This window comes from Hippopotamus amphibius, chromosome 10 (assembly GCF_030028045.1).
Source record: "Hippopotamus amphibius kiboko isolate mHipAmp2 chromosome 10, mHipAmp2.hap2, whole genome shotgun sequence".
In the NCBI taxonomy this organism is placed as follows: domain Eukaryota; kingdom Metazoa; phylum Chordata; class Mammalia; order Artiodactyla; family Hippopotamidae; genus Hippopotamus; species Hippopotamus amphibius.
Window position 1 is genome coordinate 31,800,942 of NC_080195.1, and position 19,143 is coordinate 31,820,084.

At 44.2% G+C, this 19,143-nt stretch overlaps 1 protein-coding gene across 1 annotated transcript in view; it reads right to left on the reverse strand.

Moving 5' to 3' along the window:
• ZMAT4 (zinc finger matrin-type 4) overlaps positions 1-19,143 on the reverse strand; it is a 356,647-nt gene that overhangs the window by 262,177 nt on the left and 75,327 nt on the right. The gene's annotated exons all lie outside the window — the stretch shown is intronic.

Consider the following 19,143-nt stretch of genomic DNA (forward strand, 5'->3'; position numbering starts at 1 on the left):
GTCTGGATGGACCCTGAGGCATAACATAGTCTTAGATTAATTTTATCTACAATAAAAATCCTGTTTCAATTTTCTACAGCTTGGTATTTGAGTTATATACTATAAGCATATGTTATATTGAACCATATGAAGCTTCTTTTTTGTAAGTGAAAATATCAAATATTGGCAATTTCAACCTTATATTTCTTTGATAATCAGAAAAAATACATCTTGATTTTTTTTAAAAATTGAAAACTTATGTCACACAAAAATCTGCACATAGATGTTTACACCAGATTTATCCATAATTGGCAACATTTGGAAGCAAACAAGATGTCAATAAGATTTGCCAAGTAAGTGAATGGATAAATAAACTGTGGCACATCTAGAAAATGGAATATTATACAGCCATGAAAAGAGGTGAATGAAATTGACATGCATGTTACTAAGTGGAAGAAGCCAACGTGAGAAGGGTACATACTGTGTGATTCCAACTATATGACATTGTGGGAGAGGCAAAACTACGGAGATGATTAAAAAGGTCCATAGATGCCCAGGGCTTACGTGGAGGGAGGGATGGACAGGTGGAGCACAAGGGATGTTTAGGATAGTGAAACTATTCTGTGTGGTACAGTAATGGTGGACATAAAACCCATGGAATGAATAACACAGTGAACCCTAATGTGCATTATGAACTTTGGGTGACAATGTGTCATCACAGGTTCATGGAATTATAACAAATGACCACACCAATGCAGGATGTGAACAGTAGGAGAAACACAGAGGTGAGGGAATATACAGGCACTCTCTGCAGTTTCTGCTCAATTTTTTTGGTAAATCTACAACCACTCTAAAAAATTAAGTCAATTAATTTAAAAAGAAAAAAACAAAAACAAACAAACACGTTGCCTGTCGTGGCCAAGTACAGAAATTAAGGACAGGTGAGCTCAGGGAGAAAAAACCAGGGACAGGCTGTGTGCACCTGGTGGGGGAGGCAGCCCTCATGTCTGCAAAAGGGGCCTGAGGAGCTCAGACAAGTTCCGAAGATGCGCTCCATCGACTTTCCAATCTGCCCGAGGCTGACCTTCCTTTCTTAATAGCATGACTTCACAGCAGCCTGGAAATCCTTTTGCAAATTTGCTGCTTCCTTTCAAGCATCACAAATTTTCCATTTAGGGGGTGTTTCTAAAGCTCTGGTGACGTTTAATCTCATGTCCAAGGCATGCCAAAAATGTCAAACACTTGCACACATTTCCAAGTAAAATGAATAGCTCGTGACAAGCAGTGTTCCCAGTGTTTTCAAATCTGCAAGTCTGGGAGGACAGGGACCACTCCATTTTATCTAGATCATTTTTCTCACCCTAGGTTTCTCAAGGTTGAGGGGTCCCCTGAGAGGTGACATCTGTCATTACAATCCATGTGGATTTCTCTTGTCACCTCCTTCAGGAAAAGTGTGACAGACTTGCTCCTCTTTTTGTGATCCTAACAGAAGAACATATTTGTGTATTTTTTGCTCCAGATCTGTACACTCCTCAAGGTCTTCCATCCACGGAAAACAAAACATGTTTATTTCTCCCCATTCTCCTGTATTCTCATTTGGTTGAACAGAATGGCCAATTTCACTGAAGAGAAGTTCCCTTGGAATTAGTTATCTTCAGGCTGATTCAGGAGAGGTCAAAGGGTCATTTTTATTTTTACCTTTAACAGAATTTTTTTGAACTGAAACATAAATATTATTTTAAAAAATCCATTGATCTATTCATGTAGGTCCATGACAGACACAGTACTCGGCTAAGGAAACTCGGCAGCCTGATCAGAAGGTCGGATACATTTAGGAAGAAACTGCCCTCAAGAGCCTGGATGGGAAATAACTTGTCTGCACCAAGAGCTGAAGAAAGGCACTGGGATCTGCCCGGACTCAGAATGTAGGGATGTTTTTACTCAACACGCTATAGAGCAGGACCTGCCTCCACTGCGGATATTAACTCAAACCTGGAACAACTAGAAAGGAAATACACACACTCTGTGTTGCATTCCACAAAGTATTTCACCAGCCCAGTGACCCGGGCACTATCTGCTGGGAGTCAACAGTCAGGCTTCTACATCAGGGTCCTTCTTAAGGACATTGCTTGCTTTTATTGCCTCATTATGGAGTGGGTGCTGTTTGGATCAGGATGCCACATGGTGGCACAAAACAGATATGCTCTGTCCCCAGGTCCTTCTGACCCTCACTTTCCTAGGAGACAGGTGTCCCCACCACCAGGGACCTTCCCCCCACCCACCCCCACCCCCGCCAGCCTCTGTTCTCTCTCCTTGGGTCTGTCTCAGCCAGTTTCCCAGATGGACAGCTGTCATCACAGACATGTTGGGCTACAGTGTGACAATGGTCATGTTAATGGAAAAACAAGAACTTGTAGATGGGGCAGGAGGGAGATTCGGTGATAGTGGCCAAGGGAACTTCATCATCCTGACAACACAGGAGAAACCTCAGAAGATGGAGAGTAACAGATGCAGAAACACTTTGTGTCAGCTTGGAAACCCAGACGAAGCCACCAGGAGTCCTCCATGCTTCTTTTTCTGGATCTGCTCATTAAGGACTCCTGAGCAATCCTAGCTCATGATCCTGCCATAATTGTCACCCTCAGACCCTCCAGTCACACATCTGCTCTGGACCTGGCACTTGCCTTGCAAGCCCTAACCTTGAACCATATTTACAGCCGTGCATCCCATCACAGCACCTGACCTGGGGGCAGATCTCTTGGGCAGCTGTGGCCGATGGTGTGAATGTCCCTGCACTGCCTTCCTGCAAAGAGGCACTTCTGCATCTGAATCCTAAAGACACAAGTAGAAAGCCCACTGCCTCAACCCATCAGGTATTCAAAAAGTGAAATGTACCATTATGGCACACCGTGAGCACCAGACCAGGAAACTGCTCTTAGTGCAATTTCTAGCCAACTTAGTTAACTCTAGAATTTACAGTTACAGAGATGCGATTCAGAGCCTTGGCTGTCCCTACACTGAGGGGAGAATTTAGTGTCACACCTGCTTCCTCCCCGAGGGCTCCCTTTTTGCTTTCACTGGCTGCACTGATGCATCAATTGGGAAACTGTTCTCAGCAGTGGAGTGCAGTATTGATTTAAAGGGCTGAGGCTCTGGGGCTCACGGTATAAACTTTCTTCCCAGATTTATTGGATACAATCCATTGCATTAATGTTGCATATAAAAATCTCCCCATACTTTACAATGAATGCTCTCCATTCTGCAAATCGCAAACCTTTGCCATTCTTGAGCATCCAAAGTGATGCTTTATATTCCAATCTCCATCACGACAAGTACCTTAGGGTTCGTACAAGACACTGCTTACACAAGTTCCCTTCCCTTCCTATTACAAAATGGACCTGAGAAGCAAAAGAAGTACTTAAAAATATGGCTATGACTTTTGAGTTTTCCACATTTTCTTTTCTTTTTTTTTTTTTTTTTGTTTTTTGTTTTTTGTTTTTCTCTCCTTTCTTTTCACTTCAAGTCTCAAATAGCAGCTCCAGGTGTGAGGAGATGGAGAGGTTTACGCTGTGATCCCTTTCCCCGGAACAACCTCACTCTCTCTGGCTGGTAGGGGCGGACGAGGCTATAAAGGAAGGGGAACTTTCCACGCCGTATGTAACCTGCCTCGAAAGCGGGGTCGAGGCGGACAGTGCGCACCTGCCGTGGAGCGCGCACCTGCCGTGGAGCGCGCACCTGCGGAGGCTCCAAGATGCGAGCAGAGAGAAGAGATGTCAACGCAGCTGCCCATCCTGCCCAAACGTTACACCAGCCTACACCCTTCCTCACCTTTTCCCTTTAGAGGAATGGTCCCTGCATGATTTACTCAGATCGGCACTGAAATCAAAATGAGAACATTGATACTCCATCTCAGGACGTTTCTTTTTGTGCCGTTTAGCTCAGGAGAACGTAAAGAGCAAGTGCTTAAATCAGCAATTCACAGAGCAATTCACAGTGCTGTCGGCTAACTACCACCCTTGAATTTCACCCAGCCCTTTATCACTGTCTAGGTGGTATTTAGAAAGGGAAAGGAAAAAAAAAGACAAAGAAAACTTTCAAAACTGCAGACCCACAGTTCTGCCTACAAAGCACTGATGAGAATGGTGTCTCCTTCCTTCGCCGGCCGCCCCACACAGCTGTTGCCCTGACGGGAGGTGAAGGGATCTGGATTCACATGCCTGAAGCAGCTTTCACGGTATTGCCTTCTGCTTCTTCATCATCAAACCCAGCCTGGAATATTCCCATTTCAATCAAAGGTCATCTTGGTTTTTTCTCTTCCTTTTGGGTGTGGGGGAAGCTGCGTGAATTTCTAGACCAAACAGCCACCTGCTGTACTCGGAGAACAGGCCGATCCCAGGCGGGATCCATCAGCACCAAGCCTTCCAGTCCTGCAGGGTCACCTTGCCTCTGGGGTCGGCCAATCCCGGATCTCCACATCCGGGCTTCCTGCGCTCTCTCCGAGCTCCAGCAAAGCCAGGCTGCCCGCCTTTAGCATTTACTCTGACGTTGGAGCTTTGTGGCATCCGCCTGGTGCCTCTTTTTTCCCGTGTCTATAACGGCTGAAACCTTCAGAGCCCGCTCACCTCTGCTCTGTGAATCCCACCCGATGATCCATCACCTTCCACCCACATCCCACCCACCAAAACACAGCCCAGCACCTGTCCAGGGGTCAGGGTGGGTCTTACCTAATCCCTGCAGCAACCCGATGTGTATAACAACCTTTCACGCATCCATCCCTACCCTCCAGGAGCCCCGACGTGGTCACAGAGACACCACCATTTATCCTTGTATTCTTGGGCCCCAAGCTCAGCGCAGGGCACTTTCTAAGAGCACAGCACATGTTTGTTGAATTGAAGAAAGCACAGTTGAATTCAACTGCATTGTCACCCACCCCTTCTCAGGCAGAGAAAGGAGGGAGTGTGACAGGACCAAGGAAGGTGGTATTTGGGGAATGTCCTACCTAACAGAGTCCAGCTACTACACCTGGGCAATTTACCTAACTTCTCTGAACCGCAATTTCCTCAAAGGACAAGGGCAAAATCGAGATATCTACCACTTGAGAGTCCTTAAAAGAATGATAGGAGATGATGCATATAAAGATTGTCACAGTGACTGGTCCTCGGTGAATGGAAGCATCGCCTTTAAGAAGAGCTCGGGAAGGGAAGCATATCAGGCGAGGAGTGGTCAGGCAGCCCACACTCTTCACCTGCAGCATCCTCTGCTGTGGGATGGGCCTGCTGCAACTACAGGAGAACGGGCAGCCTTTGGATATAGTCCAAGACCCCAGAGTCCAAGCCAAAGCCCTCCAAGGGGTGAGTCAGGTGGGAAATGAGCAAGGATGTGAGGAAGACTGGCAGGTCCCTTGAGTGAGCTCCTAGGGGAGGATGGTCATTGGTCCAAGCCTTTCTCCCCTCCCGGGTCTCAACTGCCTCCCTCAGTTTCAGGGCAGGGGGACAGAGGGGCTCAGCTACCACCAGGAGAGGAGGCTCTACAGCAGGTTGAGGGGTCTGTGCTTGGTTCGTTCCCCGCCTCCTCTGAATCTGTGCAAGTCTTCAAAAAACTTTCGATCCAAGCAGGAACCAGGGCAGCTCCGCTCAGAGACCTGATCTGCAGCTTAATACCCCACACATGTCTCAGGAAAAACTTTCTGCTGTTCTCCTCCCCTGGCAAATATCCATCCAGCTCCACAGCAGGATGTGGTCTCGCCAACCTGCAGGGCTCAGTTCCAAGGTCCTGGTCCCAGGCTGTTAATCTGTTAATGCGTGAGAACCCACAGAGGGCAGGACGTCTTATTTCTCAAGTCCTGTTGCAAACTATCCGAAAATGGATGTTGCTGAAAAGCAGAAGAGAACACTTAGAAACCGATCAACATCTCTGCTCCGTGATTGATTCTACCTCGAAGAGCTGCCTTGAGTTTCCACATGCGGCATAAATCCAGGCTGTTTTAGAGCCACAGAGGTGCCTACAGATGTGTAGTCCTAGTCCCTTCCAACTTCTGTTGGCTCCGACAGGAAAACTTTGTTGACAAAGTAGATAATTCGTACTCGCTTTCCCAAAGCAGCACTCGGCGGAGATTAATCCTCCCTCACCTTTACTGCCCTGCTGCTATTCCTCAACTTTACTTCCTTAGGGTTTCATCCTGGGCCAGTGCAGTGTTTGATCAGTGAATAAAACAGCAGCTAAAATTAGAGGCACTTTAGTGCACAGACCACCTCCACCCCCCACCTCCTTCTCCACTCTGGGTTTCTGAACTGTTTCTACCATTTCGAGGGAGTTTTTTTCAGCACAAAGTCTCCTCAATTGGCTCAGTTTCCTTTATTAGCATCTTGTCTAGCTTATGCCTTTCTGCATCTGTCTGTTTCTGTCTCTGGATAGATGAGAGAGAGAGAGGGAAAACAGATCATCAAAAAGTGTTTCCATTTCTCTCTCTCTGTCTGTCTCTCTCTTTCCCTCTCATACGTGGACAGAGACAGATATATTATATCTCTGGTATCTATGGAAAAGAAACAGAAAGAGTCAGACAAGAATGGAAACAAAGTTTTTTTTTTTTCTCTTTTCCGAATTCACAGATCTGTTCCCTTCACCACTGGAGCTTTCTCCAGAGGGTTCTGAAGGCTCTACTAAGTGGTTTTCAATTTGAATACACAAAAGAAAGTCAGCTAATCAAAAATCTTAAAGTCTAAAAGAACATTTTAAAAACACCACCAACATCCTTGGAAAATAGATAAAATCAGTTGTTAAAGCCATCAATCTAGTGATCATCTTAATCTAAATCATTGGCATAGAAGCAATTTGAAAGTATTAAGCCCCCAAAAAAGTCACTGAATAGTGGGCTCCAATATGCGACGTGTCTCAAATGTAAGTGAAAGAAGAAATTCTCAAGTGTCCACAAGAACAAAATTCTTAAGGATCTGATGACTCTTGTCTGAGAAGCCGTAATTTAATCATCTAAAGTCATTCCATAAAAATATCTTTTGTTAGCACAGAAAAGGGGAATGGTCCATCATTATACCTGGCAAAATACATACAATAAAAATGACTATTAAAAAATTTCAAAGAGTAAAAGAATTTGTAGACTCTCAAGATTACATCCATGTACCAAGTGTGTGAAACACTAAACGTCTTGCATCCAGACAGTTCAGTCAACAGTGCGTCAACACTCACTGGAATCTCGGAGCTATAAACCTCAACCTCCAGGGAAGCAGACACAGGGCATCCCTGTCAGGGCTCTGATTTGTTTCTCTCTTTTTTTCTTAATTCAGGGCATCTGAATAGACTTTACTTCCTAAAAACATGCATAAGTACTTCCTCAAGATCACACATAGGACAAGTGTCCAAGGACAGAAAAGTAAGTTTCCCTGAATGTGACCTTGAGCGACCTTAATTTTCAGAGATGTGCTTCCAGAATCAGGGCTCTGTTCTATTAAGCAACCATATTCCCCCCCTTTAATTATTAAATATATTATAGGTACAAATCTAGTCCACAAAAAAGACATAGACAGGTTTTTTTTTTTTAATTTTCACATTTTGTTAAATAGAGAAGAACAAATCCAAGTGAATTTTCTTTCTAAGTCACCCTAAATCTCTGTGATGACTGACACATCTCTATGCTTCCCCAACGCTTCTCACACCTTCTCATTTGTATGGCTGTCATTTCTGCTCTACCCAAACGAGTGCAAGAGCTTTGTCTTTTTCATCTAGGATTCCCTGTAGAGGAGGAAAATGAAATCTATTATGGTGCATTTACACAGCGTAGATGTTCAAAAAATATGTTGAGAGAATAAATGCAGGCAAACATCAGGGGTGTTTATCACCAGACTCCAGACTTAGAATAAAATGCTTGGACATCGCAGAGAATTTGCCACCCCTTAGACTCCTATACTACTCAGCTGACCTAAATAGAAGAGCACGAACCCGCACGTCCTTCTGTCCATGTTGTCACAAAAACTAGCTGAGGAGATGTGTAGTTTCCCAGATGAACATTTCCAGAGGATACAACCCTCTTGAATTCCAGAGCCGACCCTAAAACACTGGACGGGCTGAGGGGGATGAAGCCAGGTATATACTCAGTGTTTCACGTCTTCCCGAGAATGAAGGGACTGCCCTGGCCCTGACCACCCAGCATGCTGCTTCCTTTTTATTAAACAGAGAACGTGCATCGCTGTCACATTAATATTTTAGCTACAAGACTGCTTTCCTGAGCAAACACATTTTGGTCTCTAAGGTGCAAATGTAGTAAACATCACTTCTCATTCCTTCACTTAGAAAACATCTCAAGAAAAATTCTAAATGTCACAGAAGCCCAGTGACATCAGATTAACTTCCAAACTTTGTTTCTGCCTCAACAGAATCAGCATATTGATTAGTCCATACATATCACCCACCCACGTCTCATCTCAGGCACGCCAGCCATTCCAAAGACACTGGGTTCTTAAGGTACCAGAGCCAAGAGGTACCATGTGGCTTTTTGTTGTTGTTTTGTTTTTGTTTTTTTAATTTATTTATTGGCTGCATTGGGTCTTCGTTGCTGCGCACGAGCTTTCTCTAGTTGTGGCGAGCGGGGCTCCTCATTTTGGTGGCTTCTCTTGTTGTGCAGCATGGGCTCTAGGCGTGTGGGCTTCAGTAGTTGCGGCACATGGGCTCAATAGCTGTGGCACGTGGGCTCTAGAGCACAGGCTCAGTAGTTGTGGCGCATGGGCTTAGTTGCTCCCTGGCATGTGGGATCTTCCTGGACCAGGGATGGAACCCGTGTCCCCTGCATTGGCAGGCAGATTCTTAACCACCGTGCCACCAGGAAAGTCCCTATATGTTTTTAGTGCCCTCAGCTTATCCAGCGTTAGACTTTGAATTTTTTTTTCCACAGGTGGTCTTGCCCTTTCACTACACGCAGTCCCTAAACCCAGTGACTTGATGAATTCTTCACACAGTGACACAGACTAAAACAGCTTTTCCCCTTGTTATCATACAGCTTTAGTATATGGATTTGGATAGGGTGCAGGTCAAATCATGTTTGTGGGTCATCATAGTCCTATAGATTGAAAAGTAGACACGAAGCAAAACAGCCAATAGGGCAGGGGTTCGACATGTCACTAACAAAATAAAGAGGATCTACTACTACTTCCTTTTACTAAAATAAAACTTTTTTTTCTTTAAATCAAGGAAGACTACCATGGGAGCACCTAAAGTAATAAACGTTTCCATAACGAATGTTAGAGAACTTTGTAAAGAAGATGTGATCGTGAAAATGCAGCTTAAGGATGAAATTGGGCGGGGCGGGGGGACGGGGAAGACTGCATATTTTGGCTTTTTATTACAGGATATTTAAGAGACAGCTTGGCAATAAATGCTAGCATCTTTCTCATGGTTGGCAATGCAGTTGTATAAAGCCAAAAACTTACCTTGACTTATTGACACAGCTGAGTTTTAAGTGACACAGCTCATCCGCAGAGGAAATGCACCATGCCGCAAAAAAAAAAAAAAAAAGGCTTAACCTTACTCGGTAAACAGAGGAAAGTATGAGCTACTGCTATAAGGCCATGTTAGGCATTTTCACCTAGGAGAGGAAGCAGGGAACTAGATGGAAGAGGCAAATAAATCAGTAAAGAGGGAGAATAAAGGACCAAAATTGTGAAAGAGGAGGCTAGAAAAAATAACCTTTCATTGTGTATTTATCCTGGATATCAATTAATCAAAAAACAAACAAACAAACAAAAAACCAGTATTCATTATGACCCTGTAGGTTGAAAGACAATGAGCAGGGCAAAAAAGAAATTAAAAGCATGACCCTTGGTCCTCAATTCCACTTTAGTTGAAGAGGAATGATTAAACCTCAGCAGAGGAATACAAAAAAAAAAATCAAGAATTCAATTACACAACAATTTTGTATGTGCTCATAGGTCATAGGTCATAGGCTTGTTAAGTTATATTTCTCTGAAATTGTAATGTAAAAATGGGTGTGAAATTGAATAAATGGATAGATATCCCTGCTTTAAGATAAGAGGACTTGATACAGTAAAGATATCAATTCTGTTCAAATTCATTCTGAAATTTAATAGAATTCCAATCAAAGTTTCAACTGCATTTGTGCAGTTATTCAAGCATGTATATGAGCAATGCCTGGTATACACTGCACAACTGTCAAGACAGCTCTGCAGTGGAAGAGCAAAGAGACGTGACTTGTCACTCTCAGATATTAAGACACGACACCGGGGCATAGTAACTAAATACACTAACAACTGGCCTGGACAGACAGAATCACGGAGCAGAATAGAAAGGTCTAATCTGGAGTCAAGTACGTGTGGAAAATGAACAAATGGTAAAGGTGACACCACACAGTACGGGCAAAGAATGGATTGCGGATGGTGGCAAGAAAAGCGGTTCACTGTAAGCAGGAAAATCAAAGTGGATTCCTACCTTATGCAATATACAAAGGTAGACTCCAAACAGAGTTAAAGACATGAATGTGAAAAACAGAAATGTCATATTAATAGGAGCTGGGATACTTAATGTTTTTGTGATCAATCAATGCAAAGAATGCCTTAAACCATAAGGCAAAAAGTTTACTGAATGTATCACATAAAAATTAACAAGCTTGAGACTACCCTGGCAGTGCAGTGGTTAAGAATCAGCCTGCCAACGCAGGGGACACGGGTTCAAGCCCTGGTCCAGGAGGATCCCACATGCCGCAGAGCAATGAAGCCCGCGCGCCACAACTACTGAGCCTGCGCTCTACAGCCCTCGAGCCACAACTACTGAGCCCACATGCCGCAACCATTGAAGCATTCCTTGTGCTCACGGGAACCAGAAGGCATCTAAGTATCCATCCCTGAAAGAATGGGTGAGTCAAAATATGATAGATGCTCACTGCGGGGTGTCAGGCAGCAGGTAGAAGCAAGAGATGAGACATATATGTAGGAACGTGGAAGATTCTTAGAAACATCCTGCTGAATGAAAGAGCAAGGGAAGAATGAACCTCATACCACAGTCCCATTGAAAAAACATGCCTACACTGTGAATAATGACTTCCTTCCAAAGACTACAATATGGAACAGGAGGAAAAAGTAAATCTACAGTGGAGAAACCTGAGGACACTACCTAGAATCAGATCAAGGTCACCGTCACCAGTGACCCATCCAGCTGATGACTAGACCCTTGATAAGATGTGATGAGAACAGCACTTCATCTCTGGGATCATCCCCACCAAGAATCCATAAATCCAGTCTAATCATGAGAAAATCAGCAAACGAATCTCCACTGAGGGTCATTCTACTAAACGCCTGACCAGTTATCCTTAAAATGATCAAGGTCATCTAAAACAAGGAAAGCCAGAGAAACTGTCACCGTCTAGAGGAGCCTAAGGACACTGGAGGACTGAATGTAATGTGGAATCCTGGAGAGGATCCTAGAACAGAAAAAGGAATAAAGAGTAGACTTCATGCTTTATAATGTACATTATATAATAATACTACTAATGTATCCATCTGGGTTCCTTAGCTGTGACAAATGCACCACAGTAACTGAAGACATTAACAGTAGGGGAGACAGGGACAGGGTACACAACAACATTCCAAACTACACTTGCAACTTTTCTGTAAATCTAAAACTGTACGAGAATAGAAATTATTTTTAAGTATACGTGCCCACAAAGCAGTATACATTTTAAAGAACATACACCAATCAAAAATATGTCAACCCTAATAAAATGATTACCTGTGTGGGTGCAGGAGAGGTGGGAGTAAGGAGTAGGTGTAAAAGGAAAGAAGACCTTTAACCTTCTCAGGGTACAAAAGGGGGAACTGAATTCTGGACAGGTGAAGTGACGTAGCTAAGATTATATTTACAATGCAGGTCTCTGACCTTGAGAATACCGGAAAGCTCTTTTCCTACCTCAGGGCAGCTCTGCCTGCTCTGAGGATAAACTGAGTGAATTCACTCCACAGATATGAAATAAGGAATTTAGCAGGTGGGCCAAGAAGGAGTATGAATGTTTCCATGAAGTGAAAAAAGAAGATGCTGCTTTGTCACTTGAAAGCAAGGAACAGCATCCCAGAGAATCCCCAGGTTAAACATGGGGGCTGCTGTAGGGCCACAGCAAACTGGGGAGTAGGAAGAGAGATATTATTAAGGACCAAACCTGAAGTGGTTTAGTTTCCAGTAAGTCAACAGTTACAAGGAACTAATGAAAACAGGGATGAGTCGGATTTCTGGAACCAGAGGTTGGGAAACATCCCTAGTCAGGGTCAACATTTGTGACTGCAAGGCCAGAGCAGGAGGACAAATATTTGTGGCAGAGATAGAAAAGAGTTTCGCTCTATTTTTCCTATTGTTTCAGAAAAAGCTAAAACTTTCCATCTGCCTGTGGGTTTTTCAAGGTGAGGGCAAGACTGTTTCTATATTTGAATCAGTAGAGTGTGTAGACAAGAGAGTCTTCCCAGCAGCTGGCATTGTGGTGGCACAGACCTCTCCAGAGGCCAGGAAACCTGAAGGACAGGGCAGGGAGAAGGCTGCAGGCAAGAGGGGGCAATTTGAAGGTGGTGGGGGTCCTGCCTAAGTCAGTGCAGTTATGTCTTTGTTCAATCCTCGGGGAAAGGGATGAAATTCGAAGTTAGAAAAATTCCACTCAAAATTAAAGCATCTTAGTGGCTTTCCTGGTGGCACAGTGGTTGAGAATCTGTCTGCCAATGCAGGGGACATGGGTTTGAGCCCTGGTCCAGGAAGATCCTACATGCTTCGGAGCAACCAAGCCCGTGCGCCACAACTACTGAGCCTGTGCTCTAGAGCCTACAAGCCACAACTATTGAGCCCATGTGCCACAACTACTGAAGCCCGAGTGCCTAGAGCCTGTGCTCCACAACAAGAGAAGCCACCACAATGAGAAGCCCACACACCACAAGGAAGAGTAGCCCCTGTTCTCCACAACTAGAGAAAGCCCGTGTGCAGCAATGAAGACCCAACGCAGCCAATTAATTAATTAATTTAAAAAAATAAGGCATCTTAGTAAAAGCCTAGAGAAACTAATTAAATGCTTGAATCACGGAGAAGGAGAGAAACACGATGTCCTCAACTCCTTCTCCAAGCATCAGAAGAAATGTGGGCAAGATACAGGGCTGAGAGCGATACTCCAACCCACTTCCCTAGGTCATTAGCCTGTGAGAATCCCCTGTCTGTTAATAGCGTCTTTAAAAATCAACAAGCCCAGATGGCTTAGTGACTCGGAAGTCAGGAATGCATATGCTTTCAAGAGAAAGCTGGGAATGGAAAACTGGGGGGAAAAAAAAACTGTCACTGTCAATAACCAGGCAGCAGGAGCCAGGATCCGAAAAGTTACTGATGTGTGTTTCACAAACCAAGAGTTTACGGGAAGCACCTTCCAGCCACCAGAGTTATATCAAGGCTACCAAGGAGTTATCAGTCAATTTGGTAAATTTTTTTCTTTACCAATTATGATACATTCATATCACGAGAATTTAAGCCACAATTAAATTAAAAATGGAGGGTCTAGCAGGCTGCCATCTGGGAAAAGTAAATAAAAGGAAAAATTAAGTTGCAGCAACATGAATGGACTCAGAGATTATCATACTGAGTGAAATAAGTCAGGTAGAGAAAGACAAATACCGTATGCTATAGCTTATATGTGTAATCTAAAAGAGAATCATACTAATGAACTTATTTACAAAACAGAAATAGAGTCACAGATGTAGAAAACAAACTTATGGTTACCAGGAGGTGAGGGGGGGAGGGATAAATGGGGAGATTGGGATTGACACATACACACCACTATATATTAAATAGATACCTAATAAGGACTTACTGTCTAGCACAGGAAAATCTACTCAATACTCTGTAATGACCTATATGGGAAAAGAATCCAAAAAAAAGAGTGGATATATGTATATGTTCACTTTGCTATACAGCAGAAACTAACACAACATTGTAAATCAACTACACTCCAATAAAATTTTTTTTTAAATTCAGTTGCATCGATATACGTAGATCATTTCCAAGAAAATCGGTCACCCCAGATTCTTCTGAGAAGGAGAACTGAGCAGCTGAGAAACGGGAATAAGAGGGAGAACTTTCACATTATACATTCTTCCACCCCTTTTGAATTTTGAGTCATATAAATTTACCCCCCTTTTCAAAAAAGAAACAAATAAATGTAAAAAATAAAAGATTAAATATTGATATGTTTATCCCTCGCTATTTTCTTCAAAGACTTTAAGAAGACATATCAGAATACATCCACCACGAATGCAAAAGGATGAAATAAATAATTGAGAAGTACAGATTTAAAATAAAACAGGGAAAAGAAAATAATAACATCCGGGGTAAAGTGAGCAGAATAACTGTTGCTGGATGTGGCCGTGAATTTGGTGGATAAAACAAAATGGGAAACAAGATCAGAGTCAAGGGCTGTGACAACACAGCCTCTCGAACAGAAGAACAACTTTTCTTATAAGGTAAAGCGAAGGTAATTTCTCGCAAACATCCATCTTTAGAAGATGCTGAGATACCAAGGACAGATCCCTAGCCTCGGCCCACAGGGGAAGAGCCCCTCTAGGGGTGGCTCCCAGACTCCTAGTGTGGAGTGGGCAGGCTGCTCACTGCCCGGGGGCCCCAGAGCTCAGAGCCTGGCAAACCAGACAACGGGGCCCCAAAAGGCAGAGTAGAAGGGCATCCTCCCAGGCAGACATGCCACTTAGAACACAGGTTCCAAACTCCGACTGGAAAATATCTGACCAATTAAGTCGGTGGAGTTGGAGAGAAAATCCTCATTTGACAGCATTTTATTCCTTTGTCTCTTAGACAAACAACACATGTTGCCTTCAGTCTTCCACACAGCATGGAAATGAACTTGGCATCCATTTCATGGCGGGCCCCAGACACCTGATTTCCAGAGTTGTTTTCATAAGTTTGTTTGCCAAGAGAACTCCCTTGGGGATGTACAGTCTTTCCTCTCTTCCTCTTTCTTCTCCACCCTCCCCGCTCTCCATCCCCAAGGAACCCACAGCAGGTCCTAATGACAATGTCCCCTCTGGTGTCACATAGGCGCAGTGCACAGATGCAGTGCTGTGTGTTCACCAAACCATCTCCATTTTCCCCCTGGGCACCCAGCTAAGCCATGTTGCCCAGCCTCTCGCGCAGTCAGAAGAAAACGTAGGACTGAGGTCTGGTCGGTGCAGTGTGGGTGAATATGGTGTTGTCACTTGCAGGCCTGGCCCCTAAAATGTCCTGCACAGTCCCCCACATTGCCCTTCGGTCCCCCAGATGCCAGCTAGACTTTGATACTCAGAGCAAATGGTGGTTCTATCACCTTTGTCAGGACCCAAAATGGTGAAGCCTCTGTCAACTTTAGTCCTAAATAATTACATGGTGCAAAAACCCCCTCTGCTAACCCACGATGGGCTATAAATAGGTTTTTATCTCTAAGATGCTGAGGTTTTTGTGACTGCAGTTAGCCTACCTTGTCTAAGATAGAAATGCAGTTCTCTCAATAACAGGGCACCCAAATATTTGGCATTGGCTTAGCAGGTGAGGAGTTAAGTGGGGAGGGTACAGATATAGAAGATCTGGGTTACACAGTGACAAAATATTGGCAAAGCTACTGCCTATAATACCCTGGAGGGCAGACCTGCCTCTGGCGTTTATGGTGCTAGAACTAGATGGTTCTGTGCTAGGAGGTGGTTATAATTCTAAAAGAACGAAAAGAGGATGGAAAAAACAGATTGCTTGGATAGATGTTGCCTGTTCCTGGTTGTCTGTTACTGATGTTTGGCTAGAGTTTTCAGAACCACAGGGACTATGGTGTATAACTGACACACTAGCAAACAGAAATAAGCAAAATAGAGCTATTCCAGACATTGGGGACTTGGAGAATTAGAAAAGTCATTTGCTAATTGCTTCTAGTCAGCTCAAAGTGAGAGATGTCACTTTGTAACTTTTTTACGGAGGTACAGTTAATTTACAAGATTGTATTAGTTTCAGGTGTGTAACATAATGACCCCCAATTTTTATAGATCAAACTCCATTTATAGTTATTATAAAATATTGGCTATATTCCCTGTGTTGTAAAATATATCCTTGTAGCTTATTTATTTTATACATAATAGTTGTACTTCTTAATCTCCTACCCCTATCTTGTCCCTCCCCCATTGCCTGTCTGTCATTTTAAAAGACATTGCGTATTGGAAACCCCATGAGATTTCTCAGGTGCACATCGTGACTCAGGCCTTTGGCAAAAATCAGATTAAGGATATGGTCTTTCCACCCAGTTTCAGATAACCTCAGGGTAGCCACCATTAAACTGAAAAACAGAGGCACAGAGGTGAGGAAGCCATAAAACAAACAGCCTTGAAATTATGTCTAGGAAAAATCATATGGTTATGACACGCGGAGCTTTCGCAAAGGAAACAAATCAGAAGCCTTCTATATTACTGAGAGAATCGTATTACTAAAGCTATTATGATCTTGAATTAGAAAAGCTCTGAATAGTCTCCAAGCCTTAAATCGGTCTCAGGCAGGAAGTGGGCTGTGAGTGCTGGAGGTACCCAAGGAGGATGGAGGACCCAGGATCCATTTCACATGTGTGGAGGAGGATGGTGGACGGGCAGGGAAGTGCTCTGGGGCAGGGCCAGGGGTCACTGGGGAAAATGAACAAGAAAGTCCCCCCCAAAGGGGAAAACTGGATTCTCTTTGGGCAACTTCCCCCCTCCCTGGAAAGAGCAACTCCCCAATGCCTGCCCCGCAGCATGCCAACTTTGCTACAGACTAGTGATCACTCTTTGCCTTCTTTTCTTCCTTTTTCTGATGGAAAATCTTACTGTTGTCATTGCCACTCTAAAATGTAGAAGGGGAAGAGATGACATTTCTCATTTGTTTGCTGGTGGCTGAACCAAGAGGACTCACATCCACGCCCCTCGAGGAGATCCTGACATTTGAGCTGTAGGCAGTGACTGGGTAGCACTTGGAAGTTGTTGCCATGGAGAGGAGATGCATGTGCTCCACATGCCATAGGAAGAATGAAACAGTGACCAGAGGGGTTGATGCGGCAGGGATGACCCTATATGTCTGTTACACCCATTTCATTTCCTGGCATAAAGAGCATTTCCCAACTTCCCCTGCAGTTAAGTGGGACCATGTGACTGAGTTCCAGTCAATGGAGTGTGGCCTGTCTCCCAAAAGCCACTCAGTGATGTCACATGCTCTCAGCAAATGAGAACTCACTAACCACCTGCTCTTAACCAATGAGCGTAAAGCACAGCGTCTGACAACCGTTCTTGGCCAATGACTGCATTGTCCTGAATCGAGCGTGTTCTTCTGCCTAGTATTGTTTACTTCACCGTAGCTTCTCTATTAACCATTTATTTTATGTTCCAGCAAACTGTATTAACTAATAATAACTGATGAAAGGTAAAATGGCCAGACCTGCTGGAATGAACAATAGAAAAACATAAGAATAGGTATGAATTTCACAGAAGCTCAAGAGTCTTCCGTGAAATGGTCAAGAAACAGACATGGAAGAGTCCCAGGAAATCAGGGACATGATGAAAGCTAGTAAGAATAGCTTTAGCCCAGGCAGATGCACCAATAATTATAGTAAGAGCATCTGGGAGAAATCAGGCATGCCATGACGATAAGAGATCTGAAGAGATTAAAACAGCACATGTCAATGTACAGTGCAAAGGAGGCATCCCCGCAGGACCCTGGAATAAAGAGCTTTTATTGTCCTCACACAGTTAGCGTGAGGGAGCACATCGCCAGCGGTACCCAGGAGAAATGCGAGCAGTGTGAGCTTACAGGGAGCCCTGCCAATATTCAAGTGCAGTTAGCGTGGTAACTGGCAGGACCAAAGCACAAACACAACATTGACCCCCAACTCTCATACATGGGCCAGGAGTTGTCCAGCCTGCGTGCTTGCTCAGGAATTTAGCAAAAAGAAGCAAAGTGGAAAAGAAGGTGTGAGGGGCTAAGGGGGAGAAGGTAATAGAGGCATTGGTAGCACCAAAAAGTCAAGACACTAGTCGGCACATATTGGAGACCTCATGTTTACCTTGTTGTCTCCACTCATGAAACATTTATGCCCCATTTGCTATTGGATCTACAGAGACTAGGAGGGTGCCCTTCAGCTAGTCCCTGCTTTAAACAGAAACTAGGGGAAGCCGTAGTTCTGTCAGAAGGCCATCAAACCAGATAAAACAGAAAAATGTGTTTCAGCCTGCCCCTGCAGACCCAATGCACCTGCTGCTACTGATGAGAGAAATATTAGATCCTGACATCCCCGGGTGGGCCCACAGGATCCACCAGCCAGGACTGACATTACGATGAGATTCAGAAGAGTTTCCTATCAGTTTAGAGGATCATCTTTCCTATGACTGCAGAACCGTCACCTCTACCTTGAAGGTCGCTCCGAGCACAAGGCGACTCCCGACACACAGCATCGCCTCTTCTGGTGCATCTGTGAAGGCTTCCATTACACCTGCCCCCGCTGCTTCCCTCTGCCAGTCCCCACCCAGCCTCCTCATCAACCTCTACATGCCAGGGAGCAACGACCACGGGCCAAACTGTGGAAATAAATGAGAAACACAACGCATGACTCCGGCCTGCCCTCGGGAGGCTTGTAATCTTGTTTGGAGGTGCCTCTGAGACACGGATTTCACAAGGAATGATTAATATCATGCCCGGCAAAGCAACACAAGGGATGCTAGGGTTCACGGAATGGGCAAGAAATCGGGGCTGGCTTCCTTGGGTCTAACAAGCGTTTTCTCTCTCCTTCTAGATCTGATCATTCATCTTCCCCCTTTACTTTCACTCTAAAAAATAATCTATCTGCCCTGCAGGTTTCAGTTCTCATAGCCTTCGAATTCTCTTCTTCCTACACCTAGAGAACCACCCCTTGCATCATGGCCTCACTGAGAAATAATTTCTACCCTCTGTTAACAGTCAGGCACATTCATTCGAAAGCTTTCTCCTCCCCTCTGTGTCTGTTCTATTGATTCGGACTATTCAACCACGGAGCAGAGACAACATCTAATTATATTTTCCACCGAAACATTAACATGTTGTTAATGCTTAGCAAGTAAGAAGAGCAATAATGTCCTTATGTTTCCCCTTTTTTCACCCCAGGAC